The sequence below is a fragment of the Mustela putorius genome, unplaced genomic scaffold (genome assembly GCF_011764305.1).
Source record: "Mustela putorius furo isolate JIRA1106 unplaced genomic scaffold, ASM1176430v1.1 tig00000281_pilon_pilon_pilon, whole genome shotgun sequence".
NCBI classification, from domain to species: Eukaryota; Metazoa; Chordata; class Mammalia; order Carnivora; family Mustelidae; genus Mustela; species Mustela putorius.
The window spans coordinates 22,058,773-22,071,272 of NW_025421343.1; the positions used below are offsets into that span (position 1 = coordinate 22,058,773).

At 37.6% G+C, this 12,500-nt stretch overlaps 1 protein-coding gene across 8 annotated transcripts in view; it reads left to right on the forward strand.

The window, feature by feature from the left end:
- Window positions 1-12,500, forward strand: part of MAP4K3 (mitogen-activated protein kinase kinase kinase kinase 3) — a 196,629-nt gene that overhangs the window by 83,744 nt on the left and 100,385 nt on the right. The gene's annotated exons all lie outside the window — the stretch shown is intronic.

The window sequence follows — 12,500 nt, forward strand, 5'->3', positions numbered from 1 at the left end:
AAAGAAACTCACTATCTAATAACAACAGTTTTTTGAGGAGATGACATCTTTTCCTCAGCAACAAGGGTGTGTTTTTAGTAGGAAACAATTGAAATAATTATTGGTAAGAATGTGTTGGTCGTGAAGTCTTAATAAGACTATAAGGGCAAAAAAAAAAAAAAAAAGACTATAAGGGCAGACTTCATTTTCTTTGTGCTTGATAAATTGCCTGACACCTAAATAATGAGGAATATACAGAGACTTGACAGAGGATACCTTAGAGATTTCTTAGAGATGAATTGGTTTAAACCAGGACTCTTTGTTTTTTTGCTAATACATAGCTAATGATTCTAACTTTGTGCCAGGCTCTGAATGAAGTGCTGTTTGTTGACTCATTTAATCATTATATTAGTGTCCCTTTTTTAATAGATAAGGAAATAGAAGCACTGAATATTTAAATAGCTTGCCCTAATAGTGTAGATCTTGGATTTGCACCCTGGCCGTGGAGCTCTAGAGCCCGCTTTTCCCCTGCTCTCAGAAGCTGACAGCGGTATGGAAACTGCTCTCAAGTTCAGTTTCCATGTTTACTTAACCTAGAGCTGGTAAATGAAAACCTTACGTGGTGGAGCCTCCACTTAACAAGCTAAGTGATTTCTGTGCATGTTAAATGAGTACATGCACTTCACTGGGGTAAGATACAAGTGTTTCTTCAAAACATGTATATCTGCCTGAATTGGACATCTTCTGTGGAGGAATTAATGCATAATAAACAAACCAAAAGATAAACCACCAAATAAACTCTTTCTAAAAAACATCAAATAGTTTAATTAGCAAGTTGCTCTTCACACTCACATGAAATGGAGACAGGAATCTCAGGTAATTAATGAAGAAATTAAAATTTGCCTGTCTATTTATCAGGCTGGAGTAACAGACACAGATAAAGCTTCAAACAATATTACTCCCAAGAATGGTGCTGTTGGAAAGTGTTGTAACAAACCCTGTCTATGAGTGACAAGGCTTGCTTATATCCGGAGAGACTTTTTTCTTGAAGATCATGGACCAGCAGAAACATGGTTGTGTGTAATTATATCAGCAAGAGTAAAACATTGCACTCTTGTCTGGAGAATCTTAAGTCATTTTGACATAGAGAAGCAATCGTTTTACAGCCGAGATGCACAGCTTCAGATAAGGGGTATCTGGATGCAACACCAGCATGTATCTTAACTTGGTACTTGCTAAGGAAAGAGGAGGTTGGGTTCACTTTGCAGTCCAGTGCTAAAGTAGGGACCCATTTACGTACAGCTCTGCTTTGCTTTGAACCTGTCACAGCACTACTGCATGTGAATTTCACCTACACTCCGTTCCTCCCCAAGTCTTAAAATAACTTATCTTTTCCTTTGTTTTGTGAGATGGTTCAAGATTCCTCTGGTTTGCGTTTTCTTCATTGCAGTGCAGCAGTAAATATGAATATCAGACTAGAGATTTATTCCTGTGGTCCTTAAGCCGGTTGGGCTAGCACCCTGCCAACTCTTGGAGACTTATTTTAAAAGAAAACTAAAAATTAATCAGAGTTCGTCAGATCTTGGTAGTAGAACAACTACCTGCATTGTGGGTCTCTTGAGTGTCTTTTTTTTTCTTTGTGTGTTTTAAAATCAATTTTAGAGCCATAAGGAGCTTTTTAGATCTTCTTTCTCATTGGTTGTCAGACGTTTCATAACTTTGAAAACTTTTCTCAGAGAAAAGATGTGGTGACGGAGAAGTACTATTTGATAGTTTCTTAAGCCTGGCTCACATTTCCTGCTGTGTGGAAGGAGGCACCGCGTTTGTAATGTGCCCAAACTCACACGTCGTATTTGTGGATCTGATTCTTCTGATTCTTAGCCCATTGTTTAGTTTTTCCACACTAAAAAAGTGGGATTTAATTACAGTTACTTCTAATGACTCATTTGTGCTATTGCTTGCAGTGCTAGTTTTTAAAGTTGAACGTAAATGCAGATAACACTGATTAATTAGGTAGGAACTCAGAGGAAAATCTCATTTCTTCCAGATGGGGAAACTCATTTCTTTTCCAACACAATGAAAAGTATAGAGATTGATGAGAAGGGAAATTCGTAGTAAGAAGAATAGGATTTCTGTTTTGTTTCCATGAGAGCAACATTTATTAAATGGTAGAACAAATTTTTGTAAGTGCGAACAGCACTGGGAAGACCCTTACTCCACTAGTTTTTCATGGTTCTCTGAAGTTACATCTTATAATTTTTTTTTCCTGTCTTTTTTTTTTTTTTTTTTTTTTTTTTTTTTGTTAACATATAATGTATTATTTGCCCCAGGGGTGCAGGTCTGTGAATCATCAGGCTTACCCACTTCACAGCACTCATCATAGCACATACCCTCCCCAGTGTCCACATTTTCCTGTCTCCTTTTGTCATTAGTATTTTTCTTTCCTGAGAGCGGTGCTTTCTTCCTTTTATTTTCATCATAGAGTGGAAGACACCAGGGGAATTACTGATCCGGCTCCTTTTCCTGTCTCCCTGGAGCCCTGTAGTAGTCCCCTACTACCAGTTGTTTACTCAGAGCCGCACTGTGTTTGTTGCCATCATGGAGAGAGCCATTGTTACATCATTTAGGATAGTTACTTCTCAAAGATTAATCATGGAGTGCTTAGCTGCTCTTGAATATATTCAAGATACGTTGTGGGCTTGAGGCTGACTATACTGGACAGCTTAGGTATTTACACATTGAAGGGTAATAATGCTCAAAAATAAAAAAAACAGCAGAGGACTTTTTATTTAACATATCTGCCATTTCCTCCTCATTTCCAGTCCTGAGTGTCTGTTCAGTGGATTTAACTGTATGAGTATTTATTTAGTACTCAATTCAGTTAGAATAGAAGATACAAAGACAGGGATCCTTCCTGCCTTCAAGGAGCTTGTTACCCATCGTGAAAATTAACTGGAGTGTTTATGTAGCAGCCAGACTACAGGGATCCACTCTGAGCCAGGGGTGTCTATTTATGAATTCTTTTGGCAGGAAGGAATGGGGGTAGCTGTGACTAGAAAAACCTAATCAGTTCCCAGGTCAGTGAATAGCTGACTTTGACTCTTTGCTCTGTGAAATGCTCTAGATAGGGAGTATCTAGGCAAGATGCTCTGTGAGAGGACACTAGTAGAACAGAGTAGCTCATATATCTTGACTCATTTAGTGGGTTCCGTAGAGGTTGCGAGGTTCATTTCACTGGTATAATTAGGAAAGGAACAGTTCAGCTGAGCCTCCAAGGCTGGCTAGGACTTTGCTACCTATAGGAGAATGGAGGGTATTTCATATGAGGATGGTGTGAAAGCAAAGGTGGTGTTCGCCTACTAGACCTGTTTGGGAAATAAGACTAGAGTGATATGCTCTGTTTGGGTATAGTGGGAGATAAGATGTGAAAAGCAGATTGATGATAGTTTATGGAGAACTGTATGTAGTAGCCCAAAGATTTAGATTTTACCCTGTGGAGTGGGGGATTTTTTTGTTTTTTGTTTTTTTAAACAGGCTGGTAGCACAGTCAGTGTACAGATTAAGAAGAGAGACCCTGGGGGTAAGACCTATTATGCATCCACAGTCGAGTGGCATGGAAGGCAGGGCTGAGCGCATGAGATTTGAGAGTGGAAGAATAGGACTGAAACACGACTGATAGTTTACTAGGGGATAGGGGGAGGAACAGTGTACACCCAAATTGAGGTTATGGGGAGAATAGTTTTGCTGTACTGTTTTGTCTTTTCCTAAGTTTTATTCAGCTGTGGTTTATGCTAAACTACATAGCCTCAGGACCAGGAGCCACTAGAAAAAATGTATTTTTAAATCAAGCCTTGTGAGAGAAAAAGAGACTGTCAGAGATCTTAAAGCATCTGGAAGTTTTAGAACTATCCCTAGCAATAGGATTGTGGTTCTTGTTAGTAAGCATGATAAAGATAGAGAAATTATTGCCCATTATAATCTTCACTTGGTTTAAAAACTATACCATGATTTATGTTTCCTTTTTCTGTTCTTACTCTAGAATGTTTTTCAAGCCTACTCTAGACCTACTTTACATAAGGAAACTCTAGGTATGCTACTATAATTTTTATAAAGTAGGAGGGATATAACCCAGAGGACTGGTACTGAGAATTCACTTCTGAGTTATGGGTGCTTACTTTATTTTGAATCTTCCATCAGAGCTACATTGGTAAACCAGGCTCTCAAGGAAGAGCTGGATCCAGGTAAGAGAAAAAGAGACCTAGCAGGTTAGTCAGGAATTTCAGGTTAAGCCACTCTCAGCTCATTGTCTGGAGACCTTCCTACTGAGGAATGTTTTCTCAAATAGTTGTTTAAAATGAAAAGTGGGTAGATTTTGGTTCTTTGGGTGTGAAAAAAAAAATCTTACTCTTTTTTCTATATATAGCACAGATGTATACACAACACACACACCAATATCTGTGGCATTAAAATTTCCTTGGGAGAGGCCATGAGGAAAACAAGATAGAAAACCACTGTGTTGTAGGAGTTTTGTTTTTTTAAAGAGTGGAAATCCTGTTTTCTTTAAACCAAAAACTAAAACTAATAATCTGTTGGAAACTCTTTTTTGATATGCCAGTCAGGTTATTTTTGATCTCTTACTGTTTAGTTGGAGCAAGGAAATTGCTTTTTTTTTTTTTAATTTTTTTTTTATTAATTTTTTATTTTTTATAAACATATATTTTTATCCCCAGGGGTACAGGTCTGTGAATCACCAGGTTTACACACTTCACAGCACTCACCAAAGCACATACCCTCCCCAATGTCCATAATCCCACCCCCTTCTCCCAAACCCCCTCCCCCAGCAACCCTCAGTTTGTTTTGTGAGATTAAGAGTCACTTGTGATTTGTCTCCCTCCCAATCCCATCTTGTTTCATTTATTCTTCTCCTACCCACTTAAGCCCCCATGTTGCATCACCACTTCCTCATATCAGGGAGATCATATGATAGTTGTCTTTCTCTGCTTTACTTATTTCGCTAAGCATGATACACTCTAGTTCCATCCATGTTGTCGCAAATGGCAAGATTTCATTTCTTTTGATGGCTGCATAGTATTCCATTGTGTATATATACCACATCTTCTTGATCCATTCATCTGTTGATGGACATCTAGGTTCTTTCCATAGTTTGGCTATTGTGGACATTGCTGCTATAAACATTCGGGTGCACGTGCCCCTTTGGATCACTACGTTTGTATCTTTAGGGTAAATACCCAATAGTGCAATTGCTGGGTCATAGGGCAGTTCTATTTTCAACATTTTGAGGAACCTCCCTGCTGTTTTCCAGAGTGGCTGCACCAGCTTGCATTCCCACCAACAGTGGAGGAGGGTTCCCCCTTTCTCGCATCCTCGCCAGCATCTGTCATTTCCTGACTTGTTTATTTTAGCCATTCTGACTGGTGTGAGGTGATATCTCATTGTGGTTTTGATTTGTATTTCCCTGATGCCGAGTGATATGGAGCACTTTTTCATGTGTCTGTTGGCCATCTGGATGTCTTCTTTGCAGAAATGTCTGTTCATGTCCTCTGCCCATTTCTTGATTGGATTATTTGTTCTTTGGGTGTTGAGTTTGCTAAGTTCTTTATAGATTCTGGACACTAGTCCTTTATCTGATATGTCGTTTGCAAATATCTTCTCCCATTCTGTCAGTTGTCTTTTGATTTTGTTAACTGTTTCCTTTGCTGTGCAAAAGCTTTTGATCTTGATGAAATCCCAAGAGTTCATTTTTGCCCTTGCTTCCCTTGCCTTTTGCGTTGTTCCTAGGAAGATGTTGCTGTGGCAGAGGTCTAAGAGGTTGCTGCCTGTGTTCTCCTCAAGGATTTTGATGGATTCCTTTCGCACATTGAGGTCCTTCATCCATTTTGAGTCTATTTTTGTGTGTGGTGTAAGGAAATGGTCCAATTTCATTTTTCTGCATGTGGCTGTCCAATTTTCCCAGCACCATTTATTGAAGAGGCTGTCTTTTTTCCATTGGACATTCCTTCCTGCTTTGTCGAAGATTAGTTGACCATAGAGTTGAGGGTCTATTTCTGGGCTCTCTATTCTGTTCCATAGATCTATGTGTCTGTTTTTGTGCCAGTACCATGCTGTCTTGATGATGACAGCTTTGTAATAGAGCTTGAAGTCCGGAATTGTGATGCCACCAACGTTGGCTTTCTTTTTCAATATCCCTTTGGCTATTCGAGGTCTTTTCTGGTTCCATATAAATTTTAGCATTATTTGTTCCATTTCTTTGAAAAAGATGGATGGTACTTTGATAGGAATTGCATTAAATATGTAGATTGCTTTAGGTAGCATAGACATTTTCACAATATTTATTCTTCCAATCCAGGAGCATGGAACATTTTTCCATTTCTTTGTGTCTTCCTCAGTTTCTTTCATGAGTACTTTATAGTTTTCTGAGTATAGATTCTGTGTCTCTTTGGTTAGGTTTATTCCTAGGTATCTTATGGTTTTGGATGCAATTGTAAATGGGATTGACTCCTTAATTTCTCTTTCTTCTGTCTTGCTGTTGGTGTAGAGAAATGCAACTGATTTCTGTGCATTGATTTTATATCCTGACACTTTACTGAATTCCTGTATAAGTTCTAGCAGTTTTGGAGTGGAGTCTTTTGGGTTTTCCACATATAGTATCATATCATCTGCAAAGAGTGATAATTTGACTTCTTCTTTGCCGATTTGGATGCCTTTAATTTCCTTTTGTTGTCTGATTGCTGAGGCTAGGACCTGTAGTACTATGTTGAATAGCAGTGGTGATAATGGACATCCCTGCTGTGTTCCTGATCTTAGCGGAAAAGCTTTCAGTTTTTCTCCATTGAGAATGATATTTGCGGTGGGTTTTTCATAGATGGCTTTGATGATATTGAGGTATGTGCCCTCTATCCCTACACTTTGAAGAGTTTTGATCAGGAAGGGATGCTGTACTTTGTCAAATGCTTTTTCAGCATCTATTGAGAGTATCATATGGTTCTTGTTCTTTCTTTTATTGATGTGATTTGTGGATGTTCAACCAACCTTGCAGCCCTGGAATAAATCCCACTTGGTCGTGGTGAATAATCCTTTTAATGTACTGTTGAATCCTATTGGCTAGTATTTTGTTGAGTATTTTCGCATCTGTGTTCATCAAGGATATTGGTCTATAGCTCTCTTTTTTGGTGGGATCCTTGTCTGGTTTTGGGATCAGGGTGATGCTGGCCTCATAAAATGAGTTTGGAAGTTTTCCTTCCATTTCTATTTTTTGGAACAGTTTCAGGAGAATAGGAATTAGCTCTTCTTTAAATGTTTGGTAGAATTCCCCCGGGAAGCCGTCTGGCCCTGGGCTTTTGTTTGTTTGGAGATTTTTAATGACTGTTTCAATCTCCTTACTGGTTATGGGTCTGTTCAGGCTTTCTATTTCTTCCTGATTCAGTTGTGGTAGTTTATATGTTTCTAGGAATGCATCCATTTCTTCCAGATTGTCAAATTTATTGGCGTAGAGTTGCTCATAGTATGTTCTTATAATAGTTTGTATTTCTTTGGTGTTAGTTGTGATCTCTCCTCTTTCATTCATGATTTTATTTATTTGGGTCCTTTCTCTTTTCTTTTTGATAAGTCGGGCCAGGGGTTTATCAATTTTATTAATTCTTTCAAAGAACCAGCTCCTAGTTTCGTTGATTTGTTCTGTTGTTTTTTTGGTTTCTATTTCATTGATTTCTGCTCTGATCTTTATGATTTCTCTTCTCCTGCTGGGCTTAGGGTTTCTTTCTTGTTCTTTCTCCAGCTCCTTTAGGTGTAGGGTTAGGTTGTGTACCTGAGACCTTTCTTGTTTCTTGAGAAAGGCTTGTACCGCTATATATTTTCCTCTCAGGACTGCCTTTGTTGTGTCCCACAGATTTTGAACGTTGTATTTTCATTATCATTTGTTTCCATGATTTTTTTCAATTCTTCTTTAATTTCCCGGTTGACCCATTCATTCTTTAGAAGGATGCTGTTTAGTCTCCATGTATTTGGGTTCTTTGCAAACTTCCTCTTGTGGTTGAAGAAAATTGCTTTTTGATCCTGCTGAATCCAAGGTCAAAGTTGATTTGTAGCAATTTATGCAAATGTATGTGTTACTTACCTTCAACATTGTTAATCATGAACACTTAGGAGAAGATGGCCAAACAAATAGACAGACTGTATTTATTTTCATTAGATTAGGTATTTTCATTAGATGACATATTTAAAGAGTCAGAATACTAATACTACTTTCATAATTATCTTTTTATTTACATTGGAATATCTAGAAGACCATAGGATTATTAAATACTTCCTTTATATTTCTGTGTGGTACTAAGTGTGATTTGAGTTTTCCTCCCAAAACTAAAAATTGGTTACTTTTTTGTGCCTTTACAAAAAACTATTTTACAGTGTTATATTGTAAGTGCTTAAAGTGAATTTTCTATCTTCTTAAAATCAGCTATTGGATTTCATGGTCCTCTGTAATTTAAGATGGTAATTGGATTTTGGTACTTCTTGGTACTATGGTAGTTTGAGACAGTAATTGACAGCTTTTTAAAAAGAATAACAGCTCTGGGAAGTGAGCCATGGATTACTGAAATACTGTCAATTCCATTTATTGTTTCTATAATATGAAATGCAGTTTTATAAATGATGTATTTGGAAAAGTACCAGATAACAAAGGTAAATTAAAATTAGCTATGAAATACTTTTACATATAGCACAGATGGACATTTTTTGTGTTTAAAGTAGAATGGAAGCAGGAAGTTTTGTGAATGAAGTACCCATAAGATGGGCATGGGAAATCTCATTTGTTTCCCATAGTCTAAGTTTTAAATTTTTCTCTCTGGCCATGGGACATTGTATGTGCACGTGCATGTATGTGTGTGGTAAAAAACGCAGATTTACCCTTCTTAACAAATTTGTAAGTGTACAGTACAGTATTTGTTAACTATAAACACAATGTTGTATGGCAGATCTAGAACTTTTTCATATAGTATGATTAAAACTCTATACCCATTGAACAATAACTCTTCATTGCTGTCTCAGCTCCTGGCAACCACCATTCTGCTTTTTGTTTCTGTGATGGTAGACTACTTCCCATACCTCACATAAGTGGCATCTTGCTGTATTCGTCCTGTGACTGGTTTATTTCACTTAGCATAACATCCTCAAGGGACATCCATGTTGTTGCATATGACATGATTTTCTTCTCTTTAATAGTTGAACAATATTCCACTGTATATATCCCCACATTTTCTTTATCTTTTTGTTCATCAGTGGACTTTTAAGTTGTTTCTACCTCTTGGCTATTGTGAATAATGCTGAAGTGAACATGGGAGTTCACATACCTCTGTGAGGTTCTGATTTCAATTCCTTTGGGCAAATATCCAGAAGTTGTATTGCCGGATAATATGGTAGCTCTCTATATATATATATATATATATATATATATATATTTTTTTTTGAAGAGCCTCTGTTCTATTTCCCATAGCACCTTTATCATTTTATATTCCTAGCAGCAGTTTACAAGTATTCAAATTTCTCTACATTTTCTCCAACAATTTTTTTTATTTTTTTCCTCTTCCTCCCTCCTTTCCTTCCTTCCTTCCTTCCTTCCTTCCTTCCTTCTTTTGCTATTCTAACAGGTGTAAGTTGATACTGCATTTTGGTTTTGATTTGCATTTACCTGATGATTAGTGATGTTGAACATTTTTCATGTGTCTGTGGGCTATTTGTATGTATTCTTTGAAGAAATGTCTATTCAATTCCTTTGCCCATTTATAGAAGATTTTTTTTTTAAGATTTTATTTTTTTATTTGACAAAAAGATCACAAGTGGGCAGAGAGGCAGGCAGAGAGAGGGGGGGGAAGCAGTCTCCCTGCTGAGCAGAGAGCCTGATGCGGGCCTCGATCTCGAGACCCTGAGACCGTGACCTGAGCCGAAAGCAGAGACTTAACCCACTGAGCCACCCACGTACCCCTTTTTAAAAAGATTTTATTTATTTTTTGGACAGAGAGACAGAGAATACAAGTAGGGGGAGTGACAGGCAGAGGGAGAGCCAGGGTCCCTGCCGAGCAGAGAGCCTGATGTGGGGGCTCAATCCCAGGTCCCTGGGATCAAGACCTGAGCTGAAGGCAGACGCTTAACTGACTGAGCCACCCAGGCGCCCTTCTTTGCCCATTTTTTAATCAGGGTGTTCTGTTTTGAGACGTTTGCTTTTGAGAAGTAGGAGTTTTCTTATATATTGTGGATATTAACCCCTTATCAGATAGAAGGTTTACAAATATCTTCTGTTCTGTAGCTTGCCTTTTCACTGTGTTGATGTTTTCAGTAATCTTTTAGTTTGAAGTAGTCCCACTTGTCTATTTTTGCCTTTGTTGCTTGTTATTTTCGTATCATATCCAAGAAGTCATTGCCAAGACCAATGTTACGAAGTTTTCCCTCTGTGTTTTCTTTTAGAAGTTTTACATTTTCAGGTTTTGAACTTAAGTCTTTAATCCATTTTGTGTTGATTTTTCTGTATGGTGTAAGATGAAGGTCCAGTTTCCTTTTTCAGCATGTGGATATCCAGTTTTGCAGCACCATTTATTGGAGAGACTATTCTAAGTCTTGCTGCCCTTGTTCAAAATCAGTTGACCATATATGTGTGGATTTATTTCTGGGCTCTCCATTTTGTTCCATTGGTCTGTGTGTTTGTGTTTATGCCTGTACCATTCTGTTGTAAGTACTGTAACTTTGTAGTATTTTTTAAGAAATATGAAGTCTCCAGCTTGGTTCTTTTTTCTCAAGATTGTTTTGGATATTCAGGATCCTTTGTGGTTGTTTGATAGGACTTTTAGGGTTGTTTTTTCTATTTCTGCAAAAAATGCCCCTGGGGTTTCTATTAGGATTGCACTGAATCTGTAGATCATCTTGGGTGGTAAGGACATTAACAATATAAAGCCTTCCAATCTATAAATATTGATATCTTTCTATGTATTTATGTCTTCTTTAATTTCTTTCAGCAATATTTGGTTGTTATTAGTGTACAAGTCTTTCACTTCCTTGGTTAAGTTTATTTCTAAGTATTTTATTCTTTTTTTTTTTTTTTAAAGATTTTATTTATTTATTTGACAGAGAGAAATTACAAGTACACTGAGAGGCAGGCAGAGAGAGAGAGAAGGAAGCAGGCTCCCTGCTGAGCAGAGAGCCCGATGCGGGACTCGATCCCAGGACCCTGAGATCATGACCTGAGCCGAAGGCAGCGGCTTTACCCACTGAGCCACCCAGGCGCCCCCTAAGTATTTTCTTCTTTTTGATGAGATTATAATTGAGATTTTCCAGAATTTTCTTCTTGGATTATTTATTGCTCAGGTATGTAAACACAACTAATTTTTGTATGTTGTTTTTGTATTCTACAACTTTACCGAATTCAGGTTTTTTTAAAGAATTTTTTTTAAAAAGATTTTATTTATTTATTTGACAGAGAGAGAGATCACAAGTAGGCAGAGAGGCAGGCAGAGAGAGAGGGAAGCATACTTCCTGCCGAGCAGAGAACCCAATGCAGGGCTTGATCCCAGGACCTTGAGATCAAGACCTGAGCCAAAGGCAGAGGCTTAACCCACTGAGCCACCCAGGCACCCCCTGAGTTCATTTGTTAGTGCTTACAATTGTCTTATGGAATCGCTAGAGTTTTTATTTACTTATAAGATCATGTCAACTGCAAACAGATCATTTTACTTATTCATTTCCAGTTTTGATGCTTTTTATTTCTTTTCCTTATCTCTGTGACAGGACTTTTTTTTTCTTTAATTTTTTACTTTTTATAAATATATATTTTTATCCCCAGGGGTGTGACAGGACATTTAATGAGATCTGGAGTAGATAAAGAATCAAAAAAGATGAGAATTCTTCTGGGTATATCAATTCTTTAATGAGAGCTACTTATTTTAAAGTAATGCCAATTACAACATGGTTCTCCCATGTTTATTTATTTTTTAAAAAAGATTTTATTTATTTGACATAGAGGGATCACAAGTAGGCAGAGATGGGGGGGAGAGAAGCAGGCTCCCTGCTGAGCAGAGAGCCCAATGCATGGCTTGATCCAGGACCCTGGGATCATGACCTGAATTGAAGGTAGAGGCCTTAACCCACTGAGTCACCCAGGTGCCCCCCTCCCTTTTTTTTTTTTTTTTTTAAGATTTTATTTTTTGTGACAGAGAGATCACAAGTAGGCAGAGAGGCAGGCAGAGAGAGAGGGGGAAACACTCCCGTGGTTATTTATTTATTTATTTATTTGATGGCTATAACTTTAAGGATTTTAAAAAATTGTTTTTGGTTGTTTTTTCAGTTGATTTTGGTTTGCTTGCGTTCCAGGAACGTAATCATATATACTACAAATAATGAGAATTTTGTATTTTTACTATTTATCCACCTTTTTTTTTTTCTCTTGTGGATTTCAGCTGCTTAGCACTTACAGAATAATTCCCTGACACATTAATATTCACTGTTCTATTATGTGTTAG